General features: G+C 38.7%; 1 protein-coding gene and 1 long non-coding RNA gene across 4 annotated transcripts in view; one reads left to right on the forward strand and one right to left on the reverse strand.

Moving 5' to 3' along the window:
• Positions 1-2,864: 2,864 nt before the first annotated feature.
• On the reverse strand, positions 2,865-5,404 carry LOC122828195. The gene is made up of 4 exons (XR_006370176.1): positions 5,340-5,404; positions 3,803-3,933; positions 3,538-3,642; positions 2,865-3,454 (listed from the first exon to the last, which is right to left on the reverse strand). It is a non-coding gene; the product is annotated as an uncharacterized LOC122828195 (long non-coding RNA).
• Positions 5,405-6,181: 777 nt separating this feature from the next.
• Positions 6,182-24,635, forward strand: part of slc20a2 (solute carrier family 20 member 2) — a 57,899-nt gene continuing 39,445 nt past the window's right edge. For 2 of the 3 annotated variants that reach the window (XM_044111927.1, XM_044111926.1), the window contains exon 1: positions 6,182-6,496. The gene's annotated coding sequence lies outside the window, so the exon portion shown is untranslated. Of the gene's footprint in view, positions 6,497-23,679; positions 23,732-24,635 lie in introns of those variants that run through there. The other variant, XM_044111930.1, reaches the window with a different exon arrangement.

Here is a 24,635-nt window from a genome sequence, read left to right on the forward strand (position 1 = left end):
CACCTCTTCCTCGCTCCAGTTAAGGAGGGTGATCTGGTGAGATACCTCACTGATGTTTCAAAGAACCGGGGTTAAATTCTTAACCTAAAGTTATCTTTCAACATTAATTTTGGTATCTCACTAAGGGATGTAGCGACTCCAGTATTGCCAGATAAGCTTACTCAAAGACCAAAAGATGCATCCTGCAGTTATCCAAGTGTGGATCCCACGCCCAGAACTGTGTGAGCCAGAGTTGTTGCCGTGACATCCAGTCTATAGAACCTAGTGAAGGTGTGAGGAGTTGCCCAGCTGGCAGCATCACATATGTCCTCCAAAGGTATACCCTGAAACAGTGCCCAGGAGGAGGCCATGCCACTAGTGGAATGAGCTCATAGACCTGCAGGGGGTGCAAGACCTCTACTCTGATAGGCTGTAGCAATAGCTCCGACTATCCAATGGGAAAGGCATTGCTTCATTAGGGGCTTCCCTTTATGTGGTGAAGACCATTTGAATTGCCCTGAACGTGGCTTTGCAAACTTGAACTGGGACAGAACGTTTCCTGGTGGGGGGAGCACGTGTCTGGCAGTGCCAGCACTCCCACCCCGAGACTAGCTCCCTAGCTCTTTTTCTTCGTGCTTGCGGTGTCCAGAGGTTTGGTTCCTGGAGTCACAGGTGGCGCGAAGGGCTTTATTCCCCACGCACCCTTGAGCTCGATCTGCTTTCCCTGGCCGTGGTTCGCCGGCTGCAGTTGGCGTTTAGGGATGCAGTAGACTGGTCGAGTCATTGCCTGAGCGAACGTCTGATGAGGTGCCACGGAGGGAGGAGGTTGTGTTCTTCTGGGCAGAAAGAGTTGCACTGCTTCACCTTCTCTCTTTTTTTTCTTGAAGCGTTTTTGCATTGCTGCAACAGTGGGGCCAAATAAACCCTTTGGATCCATGGGACTCTCGGGTCTTAGACCCAAGACTAACAGATTACACCTCAGAGTCAGATTCTGCACCAGCAAAATTACTGAATGCCGGGAGGTCGGCTTTGTCTTTCTCCAGGTCAAGTAGAGGTACGACAGCATCAAGCTGGTCACCCCAACTGGCTTGTGCTAAAGGGAGCTCTCCCTCATCAGTCGCGGCAAGAATCAGTGGAGGGGGATTGGATATCCCCAGCACAGGTTCCGCCTCTGACAAACTAGCTTGGTACGCTAGCTTGCGTCGATGACTTTTAACAGAGCCGTGCACAATGTTCACAGCTCGCTGGTGACGCTAACCCATCCTGGGCATGTTGCGGCCCAAGACACGAAGCGCAGACAGAATGGGCATCTGCCCCAGCAATGAGGTTGCCACACGTGCATGTTCTAGTCGGTAGTTTGGTCCTCTTCATGGTGACTACAGGTCCAAGCTTCGTGACTATCAGCTTAGTTCAAATCAAAGCAAAAGGACGCAGCTAGTTTGGAGACTAGCTGTAGCTGCTGCTGTTTGGCAACAGACCTGTGGTAGATGAACTCAGAACCAAGCACAGCTATTGAGAAGCGTTCGACGACCGAGTTGTTAGCTCGCTCTGTGAACAGGTAAGCTAGCTCAATAGTAACCGTCCTAGGCGTCTGAGAATTGCTTCTGGGAGCGAGAAGAGGTATTAGACTGAAGATTGCTTGCGTGATGTCAGGCATTTATATTGGGAGGAAGCCCCTCCTCCTGGAGTCAATGTCACTTCTACCGAAGTAATGTAATAGAGCTTCTGGGGGTCAGACGCAGGGGTCGTGTCCCATAGTGAGATACCAAAACGAATGTTGAAAGAGAACCTATTGATATGAAACTTTTACCAGAAGTTCATAGGACAAATGTGATTATGTAGAACAAGTGAAATCCCTCTTCTCTCTTTATTAATCCATGTTAGCAGGGGGATAAATTTTTTTGGCATAGCAAATTACTAGCTTGCCGATACCTGCATGGCCTCTCTATATTCACCAAATATTATGCTATTGATATGAAACGTATACCAGCAGTTAAGAGAACAAACAAATGTGATTATATAGAAAATGTTATTTCACTCTTAGCTCTTTATTTCTCAAAGTTAACAAGGGCATGCGTTTTTTGGAAATAAGGATTTGGGCCATCTGAAACTTCCATTTCCATTTTGTGTAACTTAATTATTTAATGTTATGCATTAGTTGTTCTATTTTGTATTTAACTGCCAGTTATTATCATGATTTCACTATTGTCACTATTGTAAGGATACTAAAAGAAATAGATATGACAATGCAACCTTGCTAAATGTAAAACATGTATAAATAATTTATATTTTGGTTTTATGAAAAATTAAACATTTTTGTTTTATATATTTTTAAGTCTTTCAATAGACATGAACATAAATCAACCATGTAATACATCAATATAACTACATTCTATTTCAGCCAGAAATGCACAGTTTAAGTTAGCGAAAACTGTTCATCATCTTAAAAGTTCTACTCATACAAAATACCATCAGATTAATGGCAATGTGATTAGTAGGCCACCACTTTCATATTGATATTTATGTTTACAACATCAAAAAGAGAACATAAAGTAACATGTATACAAACATCTTGGTAGATTGTGAGGATTTGGTTTTTTGTGTGTCAATTTAGTTCTTGTGTTGTCTCTCTGCCCTTGATTGCTCCCAGCTGTGTCTCGTGTTCCCTCATTACCCCTTGTGTATTTAATCCCACCTGTGTTCACTGCTCCTTTTTGAATCATGGTCGTATCTCTGTCGTTGGCTAGTTCTGTTCCAGTTGCTACCAGTGTTTGAGTTCCTTGCCTAAATGCTTACCTGTGCTGCCTGGACTTTTTGTACCATTTGCTATCACCATTTACACCATCATTTACTCTGCAACCTGGGTCCACAACGCCTCCATCCTCACCATCACCAAAACCAAAAATCATGACAAAGATAAAGCTATCTATCTATAGATATAGATGTTTGTGGAAAGAGAGAGCACAGAAGACATTAAGGTTATATAAATTAACAAGGTTATATATTACACAATGTTCCACATTACATAGAAAATAAGTAATCCTAGTCAAGTACACATTTTTGTTGAAAACAGCACTTTGAGAGCAAACGCACTACATGAAACATCATCTTGCTGGATGGCATGTTGGACTGTTTCACATTTCCACCTTGATACTTTCATCCCTTCTCATAAATGTGCTTGGTGAGAAGATAAAATGTTAAATTAACATTCTAGTGAACCAATTACTACATTTTTGATAATAAAAAAAACATTTTTTCTTGTTTTACTCAACTTGTTGCCTCCAATGGTGACTTTATTAACAATTCTCACAATTATCTTAAATTTTTCTGGATCAATCTAAGAAAGAAAAGACATAGACAAGTAGAAAAATGAATTGCAACACTTTACTAACCACAAACAAAATGTTCAAACATTACTGTGTCCAGAAATTCGTCCCAAGTTTCTGGTTTGGACTCCACAAGTTTGCACAGAGATCTGAAAAGAAATATTTTAATAACATTATAACATGATTAAAACTTGTGAAATTGGGACTCTAATTGTAGATGAGTACCAGTCACCATTGGATAGTGCCGTTCATTCTTTTTACCAAACAGTTTGTCTGTGGATGGTATGGTGTGCAGACTTGTTTCAATCCCAAGGTTTTCACAGACGCTCTTGTTTGTCTGTCGGTCACAACCAAAAAAATTCATAAGTCAAAGAACTGCATGTCATATTTGAAAATGTTGATGAAATAAAACTTTACTGAATTCACAAACTCTGTGCCTTGGACAGAGTTTTTGGTGCCTCAAATTGAAAGAGAAATTTAAGTATTTGTTTTGTGACCTCTTCTGCCGTTTATGAGGTAATCGGGTATGCCTGTGTCCATTTGGTGTAATAGTCAGTCATCACACAGATGTAGTGACTTTCACTTTCCCTATTAGGTCCATTCCAACCAGCTCAAACGGTTGTGAAACCTATATAAAAAGAGAGGGAAAACATATACAATAACAAATTGGATTTAAACATTTCATTTAGCCTTATGTTATGGTTGTCAAAGTAGAGTAACGGAGAATATTCCTTTAATTGTTTCGTTAAGACCAATGCCTTTATTGGGGTGTGCTCAACGAAGTCCTTTATTTTATGTCCTGCAGACTGGCAAACAGCACACTCTGATACCCGCAGAGGTGATAGCTTTTGAAAATTAAAAAAAAAAAAATATATATATATATATATATATATATACGCACTGTATTTTTTGAACTATAAGCCGCTACTTTTTTTTTCCCACGCTTTGAATCATACGGTTTATAGCCTGGTGCAGCTTTTCTGTGGATTTTTCTTCAACCACCAGGGGGTTCTTTAGCAGGAAGTGGATCATTGGAAATCAAAATTGGAAATCAAAGAAGAAAGTGCTAACTTTCATTTAGAACAAGCACATGCTAGCAGCCGGCATGACGGATAAATTTCTTCAAACTCATACCCCCTCATCATAGAAACAACACAAAGAAAAAGATGCCACCATGGCTGTGTTGGAGATGCAGAGCTGCATCCTTAATAGCAGAAAAACTGAAAGCAGAGGAAAAAACACTTACTTTTGACTAAAGTTAGATGTAAATCCTAAATCTGTTCAAGAAGTTGTTGAAAAATATTCCACTAAAAGCACATTTGTTGATTCATATTCGTATAAGATTCACATCACTAGGACAATAGACAGGGGATGCAGATATTGGCAGGCTCAGAAATTAAAATGCATCTCCTCCTAAATTAATAGACTAGACAGTTAAGGCTGATATAAAATTTTCTACATAATGGACCTCTGTTTTGTCATGCGGTAAGCTATGATGGTGCAGCTTAACGCAAGAAAGAAGAGAAAAAGCGGTGAATTGCATAAAATGTTTTCAAAGCTGGTTCAAATTGTCGTCTGAGTGAAACGTCTGGAAGCATATGGCTTCTATTTTTTTTTTATCAGAAAACGTGGTCAGAAGTACGACGAAATTAATTTGTTGTTAAAGGGGAGGCTAAAAAACGCCGCCCTGACTGATACTAATCAAGTATGTTCGGTGAGAAAGTACCGAGGACGATAACTATTGTTGCACACTCGAACAATAGTGATTTCGAGACATGCGGTGATTGTAAATTTTCTTTACCTTCCTTTTTTTCTGAAAATACAAACATTCATAAATCCGACTTGCGTCACACTATGGGTACAATGTCCTACTGAGCTTAGGTTCTTCAACACAAACTTAGCTTAGCTGTCTCGACGGAGATAATCATATCGCTGTTATTAAAACAGCAATGTACATTTTGTCTTATGAAAATCTACAACTTAATGTCACCAAAATACAATGCCTGTTGGTAACTTTTCACTACTTCGGCTTACCTGAAAATACAAACATTCATAAATCCGACGTGCGTCACACTATGTTCTACTGAGTTTACGTTCTTCAACACATAAACTTAGGACCCAAGGCTGCCCAAAGCGCCTGTTAAAAACTGATCCTTTTCTAAATTCATTTCACTCTCAGCCAGAATAGTTACCATATAATGTTAAGCTTAACATGGGCAATGAAACACAGTGCTTTATAACAACAAAACAAAATATTTATATTAAAGAGAATAGAATCATATTTTAATGGAAGGGTAAGGTTCCTTGATCTATAGTCCCCAGCAACTGGTCCCCCACACTATGATCAAAACATTAACGCTGTCTTGGTGAAAGTGCGTCCTTCGTCGGGGAAGGACGCATGGTCGGGACATTAATACAGAAACATCCATCCGTACAAAGGTAAGTTGCTGGGTTAATTGCCTCTAAATTCTCCAGAAGTGGATCTTTATTTCCCTCCAACTTTACATTCCTCAATGTTTCAAATAAAAAATAAGCCAGACTACACGCGTGGGTGCAATGGAACAAAATGACTTCACAGTGCAAAAAAAACAAACAAACAAAAAAACACAGTGAATAGGTATTCACATGGATCTATCACTGATTTACAACAGTGTTAGTAGAAATCTATTAGAGATTAGTATGTCTTCAGGTTAAAATAAAATGTGCATTCCGGGAAAATTTCGATCTTCTCAACATTTTTTAAAACCTATGTCTTGCAGATATTAAAATATTTCATCCCACTATATTCTGTCACCATGCATTGACCAGATTGACTCTCTCCCTTCCTGCCTCTCTATATGCTCCCCCTGCCCGCCCTCCTTCATCTCAAATCTGACATCCAGAGTAGCGCTGAAACGGACGGACGGCTCTTCCCACTCCTCCTCCCGCAAACGCCCGGATGAGAGCAGTAGCAGCAGGCGACATTCAGGGCACCATGGTCGCATGATTTGGCCGAGTCGAGGGGGTAATCAACCCGGATCGGACTGGAGCGACAGAACCGTCAGCCACTGCTGGAATCTTGACATTTTCGGCGCAGCCCATGTAGACGCTGTTCTGGGAAAATACACGCAGACGACAGACAGGCGTGGAGAAGTAGGAGGCAGATAGGGAACGGTGGGACATTTCTCCGCTTGCGGTGTCCTATTTCGTTGGTAAGTACATTTTGTTTAACATTAGAGAACCCCACAGACCATGTGGATTTGTCCTTTAGGTGGGATTTCTGTCGCGGTTAGCGGCTCTTCTTGTGTACATGGCATCTGTGTGGGCTATATTTTAGGAAGGAAACGGGCCTGCTGAGTGTGAATACAGCGTTTAAATGCACAAATATTTAAATTAGCTGGCCACAATAACCACAGTGACATTACATTTATCTGTTGCTTTTTCAAACTCCTCGCCATTTTTGCATGTTTAAGATAAAATAAGTGTCAATCTTTCATCTCTATATAATTTTAGTGAAAAATGTTTCCAGATTTGAGTCAATGGAGTTGCACGTGTGTTGACTCTACAGCTGACAATAGCACCAACTCATTTTCTTTAATTCATAGCCTGACCGCTGTATTTTAACGATTAAGAGAAGCTGCAAATTCCAACTAAAGACGAAAACAAGCATACAAGAGATGCATTCACTTCCTTTTAAGTCAATTAGTTGTTTATCACTCGAGTTTATTTCCCTCTGTTGGGCTTTTCGGAGTAATCTTTGTTCTGGGCATGCGCACTAAGTGACGCCGATATCTCCCCATTGCCCAATAATAGTAGTGACATAAGAGAAGATTGTTTAAGTGCCAGAAATGCTTGAGGAGGCTTTCCCTTGATCTTTCTATCTCTCAAACCCGGTCTGTTACTGCTTTAGTGTTTTAATAATATCAGTTTGAATTGTTTTCAGGAGCTCTGACTAGACAGACAAACAGGACATTATGCAGTATAACAGGTTTGTCATTATTGCCTCTCATTATTTCTCTGGCCATTTTCATCCACACCCACAGTACAGGGTTGTGTGAAGAATAGGCACGGGCTAGTTACCTGTATCAAGGCATATTGAGTTTAAAAAAAAAATAAATAATTGAAATTGTTGGTTTTAAAACAGCTAAAATTATCTATGATGCCATTGCTATGGTTTAAACTCATTTTAGTGCGCTAGACTCGAGGAAGTACCACATTTTATTTTAGTTGACTGTTTTAGTGAATTGTGGAGATAAGTTATAACCAAGTCAGAAAATGGTTGCATATAATTTTGTTATGTATTATTGTGTGTATATGTATTACAACCTGATTCCATTTATATTGGTTGTAATTACTCTACTGGCCAGTTGACCCTAATAAAGTATGTTAGGGTCATGCTTTTTTGTTTTGGTTTCATCAAAACAAACTAACCGAGCAACCTTCTGTCAGTAACTGTTACATACTGAAATTGCATAGCCGTATCGGCCTGCACTAGACTTTAATCACACTATTAAAAGTTACTTTAAATGATCACTTGTCTTGGTTTGTATGAACTTATAAAAACAATTACTACACCACAATTATGCTGTTGTATAGAGAAAGGTGCATCAACTGAAAACATCAGGTACAAAATTGCAAAAACTAAATGACCAGTGCCTGTTGGCTGCATTGACTCAAAACACCAATTTGTGTTCGATGTTAAATACCCAGACACATATTGAATGCAGCGTTCTGTCCATTTTTGTGTGTTCAATTTGTGCAAGTTTGTCATTTGGAATCTTCCAGATGCATACCCCAAACCCAACAAATGAAGCAATACCACCATAAGGCTAGTGACATTTGACAGCATTGGCAACAAGTGGCTCTATTTACTGGTGAGAAAGGAGGATAATGAGCTTTAAGGTGCTACGCAGTTACTTCGAGGTTTGAGTTGGAAGTTGATTTACGGATTTACACACACTCTTTACACCGTCTGGAAACTTTTTGATTCAAAAAGACACATCTTGAGTATGGAAAAATGTTTTCCAAACGTTTTTAATTAATGATTTCCTACAAGGTAAAATTCTGAAGCCATGGAATCTGTTCCACCTGACAAGGTGCTTTAAGTGATGGTTGACCAGCTCTATACTTTTGTGGAATTGCTGAGAGGCTCAGAGGAGTTGTCCAATTTACATGGGTTTTGTAGATTTGCAAATGGCTTGTAACCATGCCTGATTAAGAGTTTTTTTGTCAGTGGTGTGACTGGAGGCTTGAGGACCAGGATTGCCCACCCCTGCGCTAGTTCAACACACAACAATCAATTTTACCTATGTAGACAAGTTCTTCAGAGTCCTGATGGCCTAATTATCTGATTCAGGTGTGTTGCAGCAGAGGCATATCTAAAAGTTGGAGACACTAGCTCTCAAAACCTGGAGTTTAGTACCTATGCACAGCAGGAGGTGTGTCTGCACTCAGTAAAAAGTTGTTCTTGTTGTGGGTGTGGGCTGGGTTCTTCTTGGGCTGACCCTTGTAACAATCCTGTTTGTGGTGATCTTGCATAAGATCATTAAAGTGTAGTCACGTAGGAAAGGGTCTGAGGTTTGGGAACATTAGGGTTTCATTTGTGCTTTTTTCAAATAGTGTAGGTTTTGTTATCTTCCAGCATGTAATTTACAATGCCCACTGGAGTGGTTCCAAGTCTTAGCTCATGGTTCTCAACAGAAAAACGTTGTTTGTACCTCTAGGTTGAGGGTCAATCCGGGCTTGAATGAGGTGCGATCTCCCAGAATAGGCTTGAAAAGGAATCCCAAGATTTCCCTCATTGACCTGTAACACTTATCTGCAGGTGCAAACCCACCACACTGACGTTTGAACTGACATTGAGAAACTGAACTATTATAAGTTCCTGGGTGTCACCTCAAAAATTAACTGGATTGGAGCCACAACAATGATGCTCTTTAAAGGATGGGTCAGAGCAGACCTTCCCTGCTAAGAAGATTGGAATCTTTTGGAAAGCTTTTTTTATTTGGGTGCCCAAGGCATTAGTTTCAGTGTAGTTTGTTAGAGAAGCAGCTTATCAACGACTGGGAGGAAGCAAGTAAATTAGCTCATCAGGAAGGCAACCTCTGTCCTGGGATGCCCTCTCACCCCAGTTCAGGTCCCACCCTATGCATTAAGCTGTTCCAGAACAGGAGAACTTCTTCAGTGACGGACTGTTCTATTAGTGGAGTATAAAAGACCAATATTGCAGACGCTTAGCTTGTAAATTTGACTTTATTGTACAGTCAATTCATTAAAAACGGGTCAAAATGGACTTGAAATGCTTAAAATTGGAATAAAAGAAAAAAAAATTAATCAGCTTTTGAAATAGAGAGGAGTAAATCAAATGTATCCCTCAGTATAACAGTATTTTCACCTGCTGATCATTTTGCATCTTTTTGTTGCACAGTAAACATTTATAAAACTACAAAATAGCTTTAGAAATCATATGGCGGTACTTTGTTTAGATGCTACTATCATGTGTTTTACAAGCTGTCTCCATATTTTATAACACTGATAAGTATGCTAAATATATCGTGAGTTATTTTCTACTTGCATGCTGTGGATCAGATAGTAGCCAGAATGAGGTTTCATGGGTTAATTATTGATTAGACTACAGTGATAAGAAAGTATGTGAAAGAAGAAGGTTTGGTTCTGCTTTGGCCTTATGTTTTTTTTCAGTTATTTATTCCTCATGAAAAGCTTTTCTTATAAATAATGAGCATCAGTTGTTTGACACAGCCAAGCCTCCCCCCTGGGAGAGCCAAATACTGATTGCTGTATCTTGGCTCGTTTTAAAAGCTGTAAGACAGATATGGACCTGCAATATGATAAGGTAGTTAAATTAATGACTTCCTTCTTTTTACATGCTTGGCATGAACATAGGACTGGACTGTCTGGAGTTTTGTTGACACGTTTCGTAGGAACATGTTGCTGGCCCCTCCTTCCACCATCTCAACAGTGTTTGACAACATGCCAGCCCATTTTTGGACCATGTTTATGTAATCTTACCATTTGTACCCTTTTTTAATCAAAGCAAGGACAAACAGGAAACTGAAACTGGTTTCTGTCTCCATACATTCTTGTTTACGGCTTTAAATGTTTTGCTTCCTCCAAGCTTGCTTGCCTGGTTTTTACATGAATCATGGATGGATTTAAAATCAAAATATAGCTCTCACATGTGGACAGTTGGATGCTTTGGTTTTTAGGAATCAGGATTTCCTTCTGTTTCGGCCGACAGATTTAGCCATGTTCAAAGATGAATACGACTGTTGGTGTACAGCTTTTCATTGAAAGTCTCTAGAACTTCGGCTATTATCTTGGGGAATTAAGGCAGGTTCAGAAAACGCATACTTTGACTGTACTTTGACCTGCCTTTTGTGAGTATAATCCTTTTGGAAAAGAAAAAGGAAGGAGTGATTCACTCTAAATAGCTGGTTCTGCGTAACAGTGTTCAGCCACAACCCGGTCAAAGGAGCCAATGCTATCCATAAAACCAAAAGCCTCATCACAAACACAAAACTGCATGTTTTATGTGAAGATAACATGGGTATCTGGAGCTTGTGTCATGCAGGGTTTTTTTAACTTGGGTGTCAAAAGAAGTTGGTGTTTCCATGCACAGATGTGGTATTGCTCTGTTTTCATATTCAACAGAATATTAAAGAGAAAGAAGACTGATTTTCATGGGGGTATTCTTTCTCAGTACACGTTATTAGGAAGTCTTATTTTCTAAGAACTGTGGGCTATTAATGAGTCAACACTTTATTTCAGATCAGTGTCAAATTCACTGTAAGGCTTTTGCCAGCAGCAGGTGTCCTTCATATGGGGAATAGGAGCAGGTCACACTACATTACTTTCTAGTCTTACTCTATGCAGGATGTGTTTCTCTAAAAGGATATTTATTTGTTTCTTTCAAGATATGCCATGGCTAAGGTTAAAAAAGTATAGTACATGTTAACTTTTCTGTCCTGCTTTAAACATTCAGCCTTTCTCCAGTGGTCACTCTGGACCGGTCACCAATTAATCACAGGGAGACACACAAGAGAGACATCAATGAAATTTAAGTCCAGATCTAAATCTCGTTTAGAACTTGTTTCTACCCCTAAAAATGAACTATAACTGTTTTGTGAGACATAATTGGCAAAAACTTCAGTTCATAGATGTGAGAAACTTGACATATCCCAAGCTTTTTTTTGGCATTGTATACTAGTAGGAACAGAATGTATTTTTAAATGAGCAAATAAGCTCTATAAATGTCACATTGTATAACAATAAAAGATTTTGACCCTGAGAGGTAAGGAGAGGAGTAAGGAGAAAAAAACAGAAGCATTGTAAATGCTCTTTGGTTCGGTTTCCATGATGGCGTGGCTCCGTGCAGGCTGGCCCTTCTGCCAGTGGGTGTGTCAGTGTCTGTGGGTGGCAGGGCAGTTGGCACTGGGATCAGGAGAGTCACAGTCGGAGAACAGTCTGCCTCTCTGATCAGCCCACCTCACCCTGAGAGCACAATGACTCAGTTATGTCGGAGCCCTGTTTTGTTATGGCAGTGTCACATGATGAGTGTGGATCTTCATGCTGGGTGTGTGTATTGTTGTGCTTGTATTAATTATGCTAATCCTTGCTGTAAAAAAAAGCCTGGTTAGAATAATTGATCATGTGGTGCAAATATTATGCCAATATTGCTGGTTAAAAATTAAGATATTAAAAATGCACCTTGTGTGTTTGAACAACCAGCTAGTTCTGTAATGAGGGAACAGAAAGCCTCTTATCTCATGTGAGTCATGTTTCAAGGGTCAGTGTAACAAAAAGTGAAGGGGAAAAAAAATCATTTAAGATTTTAATTGGGGCAAATGTCACCCTAAACTCTGATTATTTTTTCAAATTCATATTGTTTGGATGTAAATGCTTCTAGTGAGCTCTTGTTCAGTTCCAAGCATAATGATAATGTTTGCTAGCTGAAATAATTGTCATGGTTTTGTTTTTACATAGCCTTGCATTCTCTGTCATAGAAACAAACCTCAATCACCCCGTGATTTGCTGCTGACATTTCCTGAGTGATTGATTGTGGTATCTTTAACATTCTTCTAAAAATGTTGGCATTTACAGAGAGAACTCATTTTGTAATTAAATTATGTTCTTGACCATTTGCTGCCTGTTAGTGCCTGCTCTCAATGCAGCGAGAAGATCCTTGTCTAGCTTTTTAATGAGGGATAACTGAAGGGATTTTCTTTTTTGTAGTTGCTTCAAAGACACAAAATATAATATTTTTCTCAATTTCTGATCATTATTTAATTTTGACAAGAACAGAAATGCATCATACTTTATATCAATAACGTAATTGATACTTTCATGGCATTTTACTGGTTCTTGCTTTGAAAATGCACAGGTTTTTTTCCCTTTGTCTTTTCAAATCTTTGTAGTATTACGGTATGCTATTTGTATTTTCATTAGATTTGATTGATTCTCTCCATACCTCATGGAATTACTTGTCCACAAAGAATTAAACAGTACCTAGGTCCAAAATGGTTTGCTTGCAGGCATAAATAAAAGTAGGAAGGAATAAAATGTCAATGGAACAGCCACTTTGGCAAATATATCAATAAAATTCCACAAAGGCGGTGCCTGAAAAATATCCGTGGGTCCTTTGTACTTGCAATACAATTTTATTGTGAAAACTGCAATTAAATATATTGTACAACTCTACACAATTACTGACCTAGACCTCACACAATTACTCTAAAAATACTTAACTGCACATTTTTTAAAAAAAGTATGAAATGTGTGAGTGGATGAGAGGTGGAATTGGCTCTATCAGCTGTGTTTCTGGCCCCATTTGTGCACTCCACTCGGCCCCTGAGAGCTTTTTTGTGGTCTTACTGGTAGCCTTCTGTGTATCACTGCACTGTCACACAGAGCGTCTCTTGTTTGGGCGCTGGCCTCGTGTTAACTATGCTAATAACGAGGCTTACTGCTAAACTGTGAGGCATTGTGGTTTTGTCCCTAAAGGTAGAATAGATGCCATGGATGTCATTATTCTTTTCCTTTTCTTCTTCCTCATGTTCATTCATAGGTCTGCTTTTGGAGGCTCTTAGGTTTAGTGAGTCAAAACCTTGCCTCTAATGCCTGAGGTCAGTGAGGTTTAGGAAAATGTTTGGTGGCAAAGCGTTGCCACCAAGCATAAATGAACATTTATGCTTCATTGTGGATCTTGCCACAATGAAGCATAGCATGGAAAATCTGCTCTTAAAATAGCAAACCATTCTGTTTGTGCTGTTAGTAATTTGTCCAATGCTTACAAATTACCACCATTTTGAAGAATGTTCTCAGCTACACAAGAGACAAAGGCTGTGGTGTTGATAATGTTGTGGCCTGTTTGTATTTTACGGTGAGATGGACGGGACAGTACTCCATGTAAGGATGAGCAGCTGGCTGACTGGTCACTGCACTTGCTCATGTGACAATGCTATTTCTAGCCAATTCATTCCTTCTCCTGTCTGCCTTTAGCAACAAGAACAAGTGGTGGAAATGTGACACCTCAGAGGAGTGGGCCTGGTTGGTGCGGGCATTTGTCAGTGACCAGTGGTCTCTGTCTTTTTATTCATAACACCACCTTGTGTGATTGGATCTAACTAGTTTCAGCAGACAATTACATTTCAGTCATTCTGTTTTGATTGAAATAGAAAAGAAATGATGCTATTTACTGACAGCATTTGCTTTCCTCATTGTTGCCATAATGGGTCCATTATTTGTTAGATAGTATTTTTCAGAGCCATTTTTTATTTTGAAGTGTTGATTTTATTTCAGAACCACTTTTTATTTTGAAATGTTGATTTTATTTTCCAACTATTTTTATTTTGAAGTATTGATTTTATTTTCCAATCCTTTTTATTTTGAAGTGTTGTTTGTCTGAAAGTCTTTAGATTTCCATTGACCAGTATGGGGATTGAACCACTTACCTCAGCGTTATTAGCGCCACACTTTGTCCAGCTGAGCTAACCCCAGGTGGGCAGGGTTTTCTTAAATACATGGTAACTCATAATGTTGAGTTTACATGGATTTAAGAGAACTTGCATGATCTTACCACAATGAAGATTTGAGTAAAGAGCTCATATTCTATTGTTTTTCAAAATCAATGTGCGTAATGGTTTAATATACAGCCTCCTGCTATTATGAAGAATTGATTTCCTGAAGACTTTATATTTCAGTTGGGCAGTGTGGGGATTGAACCCATGACCTTGGTATTATAAGTACTCTACTCTGACCAGTTGTGCTAACCAGCCACACATAATGCTCAGTTATCATCAATGTAAGAAAAACTTACATGATCTTTACAAAAGCAGTGAAATTCTAAAGTTTTTCAAAATGAACATGAATTATGGTTTAATTTGGCCTCCTGCTACTTTGAAGAGTTTATCTACTGAAAGACTTTATGTTTCAATTGGCCAGTGTGGGGATTGAACCCATGACCTTGGCTTTATGAGTACCACGCTCCGACCAACTGAGCTAACAAGCCTGACATAACTTTGCGTGTTCGTCAATATAAGAAAAACTTGCATGATCTTACTACAATTAAGATTTTGTGAAATGCGGTTATGTTTTTCAAGGTGTGTTTTCCAGCAATATTTTATTTTGATGTATTGATTTTATTTTGCTACTTAAAGTTCATGTAAATCATTTCCTCACAAAAAAACGCTTGGACAAATGAAAGATAAACTAAGCGGTTCATGTTACCCAACTTGAGATGTCATTCTGTTGTGAAATATTATTGTGACCCAACAAAAATGTTGACCACCAATTCAAAATAAAGCTATTATGATAAACGGATATGAAAATACTCAAGAACAGCACATCTTAGGCCTAATGGTGGTCTGCTTCACAGCTGTCCAAACACACATCACTGTCGGAGCTATTTTCATACAGTGACACAAATTATGTGTTTGGTGACTTTAATGGGGGTAGATTTTCTTTGCATGTTTAATGGTTTGCAAAAAAAAAGAAACCCAAACATACAGATTTTGAAAAGCTTGTATTTGCTGTCGATTCAAAATTATGTAGTTAATATTTGTCAGATTAGGGGATGTCTGTTCTTTCTAATTACTGTAATTCTCTCTGACATGCTTTAACTTTCGGGGTTCATGGTGATCAGACTTTGGATTTGACACTTTGTGCATATTTTCCCACTTTTTCAGAATTGGCCACTTTTCAATGGAACACATAGGCAGTTTTTTGACCACATGTCTAAAGCTTTCCAAATTTTACATGCTTTGCTTCATGAGATGGTGCTCCATCATACTGGAAAATACACAGATCATCACCGACTTGTATCTCCATTGGTCAGATAGTGTTGTGATCCCACTGTTTATTCATTCTCTTGTTCCTGGGCAGAATTGTGAGTAAGCTCATTCTCCATGGAGGAAGCGCAACTGTACACATTGAATGTATCAAGATGTGTCATTGTTGGCACAGCTACACACAACTGATAATTGAGTGAGTTTTTTTTTTCAGAAAAAAAAGTCTTCTGCTGAAATTCAGTCTCTTTTTGTCTTTTTTTTTGTAAAGAAGTAGTTTGACATGATTATCCAACAGTCTGATGCTCAGTGTGTTCAGATGCACTTGCATCCAACTTCTTCCAATGTTATGAAAACTCGGCACAGGTTGCAATCAGGATTCAGTATTTCCTCCACAGGAGGAGACAGTGTAGAAAGGCATCAGCTCTGTTTTATGATGCAAAAGCAAGAATGCTAATGTTGACAGAAGTGGACAAGGATTTTTAAAGGAGAATTGTTGCTTTTAAACAATCAGCAATTAGATTGATGAAACAAAGTGATCACATTTGTTTCACTGCCTCCTTTTTGGGTTTAACTGAAAAAACAACATTGTCAGCTATTCATACATCGCTTGTTATTTAAATAATTTTCTAAATGTATTGTTTTGTCTGAAACTTTTCCTCTATGGTCGGGTGGAGTCATTCCTTTGTTTATACTGAGAATTGAACTGACAGGGGAATATGATGAATAGTCCAGTAGAAATCTAGACTATTCATTGAGTTTAACAATAGTATGTGGAATAATTGGTGTGTTTTAGACCTCTCCTGGGTGTAATGTTAACTTCTCTTTAGAAAACAGCTTGATATTTAAACTCGGTATAAAAATGCTTCTCACCTGCTAAGATCCCCTGGGAAACTGCTGAAAGTGCTCTGTTCACAGAATAAGCTGATGCTGTTCTTGAGCAGCAAATGTTTTCCCAGGGTAATGTCAAAATGAAAAACTATGGGAGATTAGGATGAAATGTTAGTGAAGGTCTCCATGGTTCCCTCTGCTGCTTAGGCAAGGATGTTTTTATAATGTTTACATTCAGCTATGTTCTGACATTAGTACAACAGGCACACCAATAATACAGAGAGAGATTACCCATGTTTTGTCTGAACCATTGTCAACAATCCAGCCATGTAATCTAGAATCATAAACACTCCTCTGGCTTTTTAAAAACACCATCATAGGGTTAATTCTTTTTCTACCAGTGTGTTTTAAGGATTATAGCTTTCTGATTTTAAAACATATCAGTCATTTCTGTCTTACAGGGGGTTGTTTTATGGGGGTTTGTAAATGAGTAAAAGTGTTGTTGAAGTATTTCCATGAGGATCTTTCGTTTTAACATAGAAAGGCACAAAAGGTTGGCTGAAATGTTTCAAAGCTGTTTTTTTTAACTCAAGGATGTGGAAAATAGCTTTTGCTTATTTAGTTTGACCTGGTAGGACTCACCTCATTATGATTTTCTGATCTGAGCCAACGCTCATTTCAGCGTTTGCAGTGTTTTCTCTTGAGAGTTTCTCCTGTGGTCATTAGGTTGTGGTTGTTAATTATGTTTTTATTTCATTTAAAACAACTCCTTGTGCTTAACTGTAGATATAAGTAATGTTGAATACTTTTTTACCTTGTGACGACACAACCTAGTCTTTATTTTGCTTTAAAGAATACTGAATGACTAGTGTATTAAAAACGTGACTTGTGTTATCAGAGAAACAGTTCTGGTTCTGCCTAATGTGAAGATCACAATTACATTTTATTAGATAAAATGTAATTGTGCACACTGTTGGGACATCCCATTCCAATTCCAACTGTCTCAGTCAAGGAATTATGATCAAATCACAGCCTCTATCAATGTGATTTAGAAAAATGTCAGCAAATTCAAGATGTACAGTAACAAACTACGTTGAGTCAGATAAAGCTGGAAGCAGATATTTACACACACAGTTTAAAAGACACAACTTCTTTATCTTGACTGTAAAACCTTTCTATTTTTGGGCCCTTGGTAATAACCAAAATATTTCTATTTTTGGCCTATTCCTCAGTGTAACCGAGTATGGTTTGTAAACTTCCTTGTTCACACACAAAACTCTTCTGCTCTCCTCAAAGATTACCCAGGTCATTTAGATTAGGGCTCTGTGATGGCCACTCCAAGACAGTAAATGTATTGTCCTGAAACCACTTAGTAAAGTATTTGTTGATATTTTTATTGTTATTATCCATTTTAAGGATCGAGTTCTTTCCAAGTCTTAACTCAAGATTATATCATTCAGCTTTCATGTGTTTCAGGAACCCCTGATCATTCATGTGAATTTTTTGACCAGATATTGGAGATGTTGACATTAGAAATATGGGTACTGACCTTAGGTATTAGGCTTGAAAAGCTTAATTAATAAGCTGAGTCCTGTGAGCCCAAGTTGATCACATCAATTGCCTCTTCCAACATCCCTTCAGATAATTTTTTAAGCAAAAATTAACCCCCAGGGGGGCAAGCAGTTTTGTTTGTTGTTTGCAGATGTCGATTATCTTTCAGATTTGTAAGCACACCAAAAACACACAAATACAAAGGATCTGACTGAAACGTTAGTATTTAATAAAAACAAAACAAAACATGCATTTAATTATGTTAAAATTTATAAAAAATTTATGAAATTATGAAAATTGATGCATTAAAATTCTGGTCCTACTTTTCATATATATGGAAATATCTAGTTTTGACAGTATATGGCATTAATTATTGAACTGGCCATTCTTAATGTTAAGTGATTCAGAACATTATAGGCTCTAAAAACATTTACAATGATGCCCTATTTTTCCACCAAACAAGGCTCCTGTGTTTGGAAAATTAAACTTTCAGGCTCTCAATGGACAAATCTAAGCAAAGGCTCAACAATGTAGGAGGGACTATAGCTGCAGATAACCAACACTATGTTAAGGAAGCTATACTCCTTATTCCATTTTGAAGAAACAGGGATCGAATGACTGTAAAAGGCAGCACTGTGTCATCAGACATTTACTGCTTGCAACTTCCAGTAATTCCTGTAACTTTAATAGATAGCAACATTGCATTGTAATAAATGCTGTGAGCTGTTTATATTTCAAATGACATTTATAGAAACTAAAATACTCTCTTCATGCTCTGTAAATTGTAGTGGCTTCCCAACAAGACCAGGTGGTTTAATATCTTAGAATAGTTAGTTAGTTAGAACAGACCCCTAATTATAACGGCAGCAGACCGCTTGTCACATTGAGTTCACCTCAGAAACCATATTGCTGTAGCAGCATTTGGATACAAAAAAAGTGGCACCTCTTACATGTAGCTTTACAAATGCTGACCCCTTTGGGCACAGTAATACATTTGTGTTGCTCTGTTTTATTGGAAAATGGCAACATGTAGAAAACAAGAGCAGAGTTCAGACTGTAGTGGGGATTCATGAAGCACTTGCTGAGTTTTGAATATTATTGTATTTACTGTTTGTTCTGAGGAGGCGGTGGTGGCAGCAGAGTTATTCTGGTGTTATTCTCTGGTGTTATGCTGATGTGCAAGCTTGGTTCACAAACCGAAAAATAAAAACAGTCCCTGAGGTTTGAGAGCTCGACCTGCAAGCATGTCAGCACCTCACTGTGAAAAATTAAAACCTCATTTTCACAGTGAGACTTCCATTTCATAAACATCCTTCCATCCATCCATCTTCTTCCGCTTATCCGGGGTCGGGTCGCGGGGGCTTCAGAAGGGAGGCCCAGACTTCCCTCTAGCTGAGGAGGAATCCATGGTCCTCCCAGGCCAGCCGAGAACATAGCATAGTCCCTCCAGCGTGTCCTGGGTCTTCCCCGGGGCCTCCTCCCGGTGGGACGTGCCCGGAACACCTCACCAGGGAGGCGTCCAGGAGGCTTGTCCATTCACATTTCATAAACATATATAACAAAATTTGATTTATTTCCTGCCATAAAATATTAGTATTAAAGTGAAAGCTCCATTTTTCAGATTATAGTTCAGGTTCTGGACACAGGTTTTCACTTCCATCAGTTGTTTAGGATGACAACCAATGTGGTCAGAACTGTTATGCATCAACTGCAAAACGAAGCAGAAGTACGGTAATCCCAGATGCAGTGTGAATACAACAGAAGCCCATGCCCACTTAGAACCAGTTCTTTTGTTTCACTCCCAAAGCACTGATATTGAAATAAAGATATTGTGCTTTGCACCAAACTTCTGCATGGCCATAGTTATGGCTTTATTGATGTAATTGTTGATTAAATTATTGCCTTAACATCAATATTTTTAGTCGTGTATATACTGATATTGTACATCCAAATTGCTGATATGTATGCTGTCTGCAGCAGTAACCTTGTCTTTCTGTGTATGCTTTCAAGTGAGCTGAGATCAGCTTCAGTCATTGACTCTGCCTGAGATACTATTTCAAAGACATGCCACATAAAACATCTGATTTCTCCCTAATAAACCGTGTTATAAAACTATTTTCAAAGAGTGATTGGGTCTAAAAGGAAGACCCAATCACGCTGCAACCTGTGCCGAGTGAGTTGAGGATAAATGGAGGTTTATAAAGTTTTGTTATGAACCACAGCAGAACACACAGCTGTACCTTGGTGCTGCTGAGATTGAGAACTTCAAAATGTGTGATAATTTGTAGAAAACTTTTGCAGAAACATTTACTAAAGAATCTAAGTTTGTGAAAGTTTGGCATTTTGAAATAAAAACAAATGTTGAAACAGTACTTTTGATGAGATTAGTTATGGTCAGATTTATGTGAAATATTTCCAGAGGTCTTTCATGACTGAATTTAGCTGGGATTAACTTTTGCTGGACTTGATTCTGAATTGAAAATAAATAGATGCAACTTGGTTTCTTTTCTTGGTGTACCAGCTTTTTCTTTTTTTTTTCTTTTAGTTATACACTTTACACAGTTCCTTAAAATAAAGTCATGATGTGAATTTGTCACTCTGCATCTTGACCTGCAGCCACCGGTAACGTTTGCAGTCCGTTTCACCCTGCGAGGGTAATCCTCTGACTCGCTGACTTGCGAGCCTAATCCGACCCGCTTCGTATGTTTGCTTCCGCTGTGTACGTTGAAGTCAGAGACTGCTGGTTCACACACACACGAGTCTTCAAACGCCCGGCATTCCTCTGTTGTGGAAGTACACAGGACCCCCATGTTCCACCCCGCTGCCTCTGCTGTGTCTTTCAGAACATGCGCGCAGCGGCAGGTCTAATCAAAGTGCTCTGTAATGCTGTTAGCTGGGTCATGTGCTGGAAGCCCGGATTAAGAGCAGGAGGGCACAGGCCACTAGATCAGCTTACCCGGGTCCAATCACGCTCTCACTGTACCGCTTTCCTTCTCCACTTCTCTACTCATCGCTTAAAGTTACATGTGATGGACGCTGGGATCCAAGTACCAGTTCTGCTGGTTACTGGAGAGAACAGTTAGCGTAACCAAACATTCTGCTGTATGCACAGTTCATACAGTGTAAAAAAGGGCCATGCACATAATGTTAACTGGCTTCAGATGTTTATGGGCATGCTTTTTGTCCTTGTGCAACCTTTCACCACACACTGATGTACTGGCAGGACGCGAGCACCCTGCAGGATTTTCCCAGACAGCTCGTACTACCAAAGGCAATATTCAAAACAAACATAGTATGTGAAACGGCGCCTTTGTTTTTAAAATGGGAATATTAGAAGGACTTTTCATTTAATGTGCTGTCCAGATGAAAACTTCTTTATACATTTCTCAGAAAGACACAGACGCAGTAAAAGGCTCTTTTTATTTTATTTTTTGCACAGAGAAATTTGTGCATTTCTCTGCACAAATTCAACTTTGTGCAGAGTTCTAAAGTTGAATTTATCAGTTTTTTCTGATTCTCTGAGTTGATCGTAGCTGTCTAGTCAGAATGAAAAACTACAGTGCCATGAAAGAAGTATGCAGATGATTGTTTTGTTTTGTTTTTTTGCCAGATTTAAATGTTTCATAGTTTGAAAAAAAAAATCTAAGATAATCCTACTAAACAAAGAAAGGAGTTTTTAACTGATAATTTTCTGTTATTACAAGTAAAATTAACCCTGCCTTGTACCCCTTGTAGGGGTGGTAATTGCACAATAAACCAAAAAAATTGTGCCAGTATTTGGATACCTGTAAGTGGTTCCTGTACATTACTGTGAGCAAATTTGTTTTACTTTTCTTTACACAGTTAAAATAACTACATTAGAGGGATTTAAAGTATAAATAGCTTATGAAAACTCTTGCCAAAGCATGTCAACCAGATTTAAGTCCAGACTTTGAATAGGCCACCTCCAATCCTTTTATCTATTCCTTTTTAGACATTCTAGCCTGATTTATGCTCTTACACGGGTTCTATTTAAGAGATCCATTAATCCTATAAGTCTGACAGTAATCAGGCATGCAATGCGATTTAATTGCAATATACAGCTAATCTTGATCTGATTTCTACTAAACTCAAAATGAACACTTACAAAGATGTAGCTGGCACGTTTAAAAGTTGAAATGGTATCCTAAACATGCTTCTTTATGGTATGAAGGATTGGTCCCAAGTACAGGACTTGGTATAATCATAGGTTTTGCCTGGATTTTTTCATATGGCATCAGAAACAAAATTGTACTGCACTTTTTTTATACAGTTGAATTGGAATATCTAGCTGTCTGTATGATTTGAGCCTCGTCATGTAAACATTAAATTTCTGGTATGACTAGTAAATCACTAAAGGTTTTATCTACCGTATTTTCTGGACTATAGAGTGCACCTCTCTATAAGCCGCACCTACAAATAATTTTTTAAAAACTGGAAACGTACATATATTAGCCGCACCAGGCTATAAGCCGGTGGTATCGCCACCGCTCTCGGTTTTTCAATAAATCTGCTATTCAGGACGCAGCCCTGTGTCTCCAACGCCGAACCATAAACTTGTTCACGCCTAGCTCACGTGTAGCGGCTGTATTTCCCTCCTGTACTACCAGATCAATAGCCTTCAACTTAAAAGCGCCGTCTTTTTCTTTGTGTTGTTTCTATGATGAGGGGGTAAGAGTTTGAAGAAATTTCTCCGTTGTGCCTGCTGCTAGCATGTGCTTGTTCTAAATAAAAATTAGCGCTTTCTTCTTTGACTTCCAATTTTGACTTCCAATGATTCAGTTCCTGCTAAAGAACCCCCTGGTGGCTGAAGAAAAATTCACAGAAAAGCCGCACCGAGCGATAAGCCGCATGGTTCAAAGCGTGGGGAAAAAAGTAGCGGTTTATAGTCCGAAAAATACGCTACTCACCAGTTACAATTTAAGATTTACTACAAAGTTTGGCTGATTGAAAACAACGTATGACTTAAAGATTTATGACTGAAAACTGGCTTTTATATGGCTTCTTGATGGCTTTCAAAATGTTATTTAAACTCTAAATTGTCTGTCTTCAGTTAGGACATTTGTATAGGTTCTGAAAAAATGTGTTTCAGTCATGGATTCTTTGATGCATGAAATAACATGGTAGGCTTGTTGAGACTTTTAGACTTTAACAATCACATTAAGACTTCATGGGTCAGTAAGCAGAGAGATGTTGAAAGAAAATGCAAAACCAAGGTGGTGATGTGTGATTTTTCTCTTTGATTTAGCTTTTGCACATTTCTCTTACAGTCTCTCAGCCTGTTTGTGCTAGTTTTTTCGGTACTCGTTAATACCTGCACCCACTTTGCCCTAGTAACACAGTTGAAAACCTCAAAGCATGCCAACTCTAGATTACCAGTCCTAGCAGCTAAGACAGAGGTGGGAAGGTTGAAGACCCTGGAAGTGTTTTGAGAACTCTACATTGTACAAATCACCTCATTGTACATTTCAGAGGAGATGATCTTGGAAGAGAAGGTGGAAAAGCGGAAAAAAAAAGAGGGAGGACAGATGTGAAGACATTTTTGCTCAGCGGTCAGCTGGTTGCTGGTTTGTGGAAAAGAACTGGAACCATCCGGCTATAGCAGATTGTAGGAGGAGGGGTGAGTGGGGGAGCTAGCAGTGGAAAACTGGGAGAGAGGGTCAAGGGTAAGATGACTCCTACCTTCAGCAACATGGACACAGATGGTGGAAAGAGAAAACCAGCTTCAAAAAGCCACAGTTATTGGTAGGTCCTGATCCTCATTGTGTTGGTCATATGATGTGAAAGCGAGCCAAAAATAGTGACTCTTGCAGTTGGATTGCTGGCTCTATTTTTTGCTTTAATGACACATTCCGATTGTTCTATTGGGATCTTGCTGTGAGTACGAGTTTATTCTAAGAGGTGACTAATAATGTCCGTGAGCCTAAAAGCATTATTATGAGCACTCTCTTCTTTGTATTGCAGCTGTTTGTGGTTTGCATGTTCTTTGTGTGTGTGCTCAGCTGACTCTGAAATAATACAAAATCCAATACTTGGAACAGATAAAATATTTGTTTGTATTGTTTTGTTCCTAGTCACTGTTCTTTTTTTAGACTTCTTGGAAACAAACATGGGTACAAACATTGAGAACAGTGCAGTGTGTCTGTCTCAGTTACTTAAAACAGGCATATAGACCCTTGAACAGGGAGGAGTCGCTCATGTCACTGTATCATTTCAGGGTGAGGAGTCAAACCTGTGTCCTCTGAAACCAGAGAGAGCTGACCTGGAGAGTATCTCAATTTGAAGATTACACAACTTGAAAAGCCAAACGGTTGCTTGATTGTGTCCTCTTCTGCCAAAGCTCGTTCAATTGTCTCTTAAGATTTTAATTTCTTGCGATGTAAGGAGAAGGAATCTTGTTGGATTTGAATTTCCAATTAGAAAGAACCAAAAGTGGATCCTAGTTCAATAAGAGTTCATTTCAAAAAGAAAATAATGGTTTTATGAAAGCATTTAGTAATAATGTATAAATAGAGGCAATAATTTTAAACAGGCTTTTATTTCCTAAATATATAATTTAGTACTTTGTTTTCTTCATTTAATATTGAGTTTAAATACACAATTGAAAAGGATTGAAATGCAAAGATAGTTTTCTGCGTCAGGATATTGA

Source organism: Gambusia affinis, linkage group LG03, assembly GCF_019740435.1.
Source record: "Gambusia affinis linkage group LG03, SWU_Gaff_1.0, whole genome shotgun sequence".
Classification (NCBI taxonomy): domain Eukaryota; kingdom Metazoa; phylum Chordata; class Actinopteri; order Cyprinodontiformes; family Poeciliidae; genus Gambusia; species Gambusia affinis.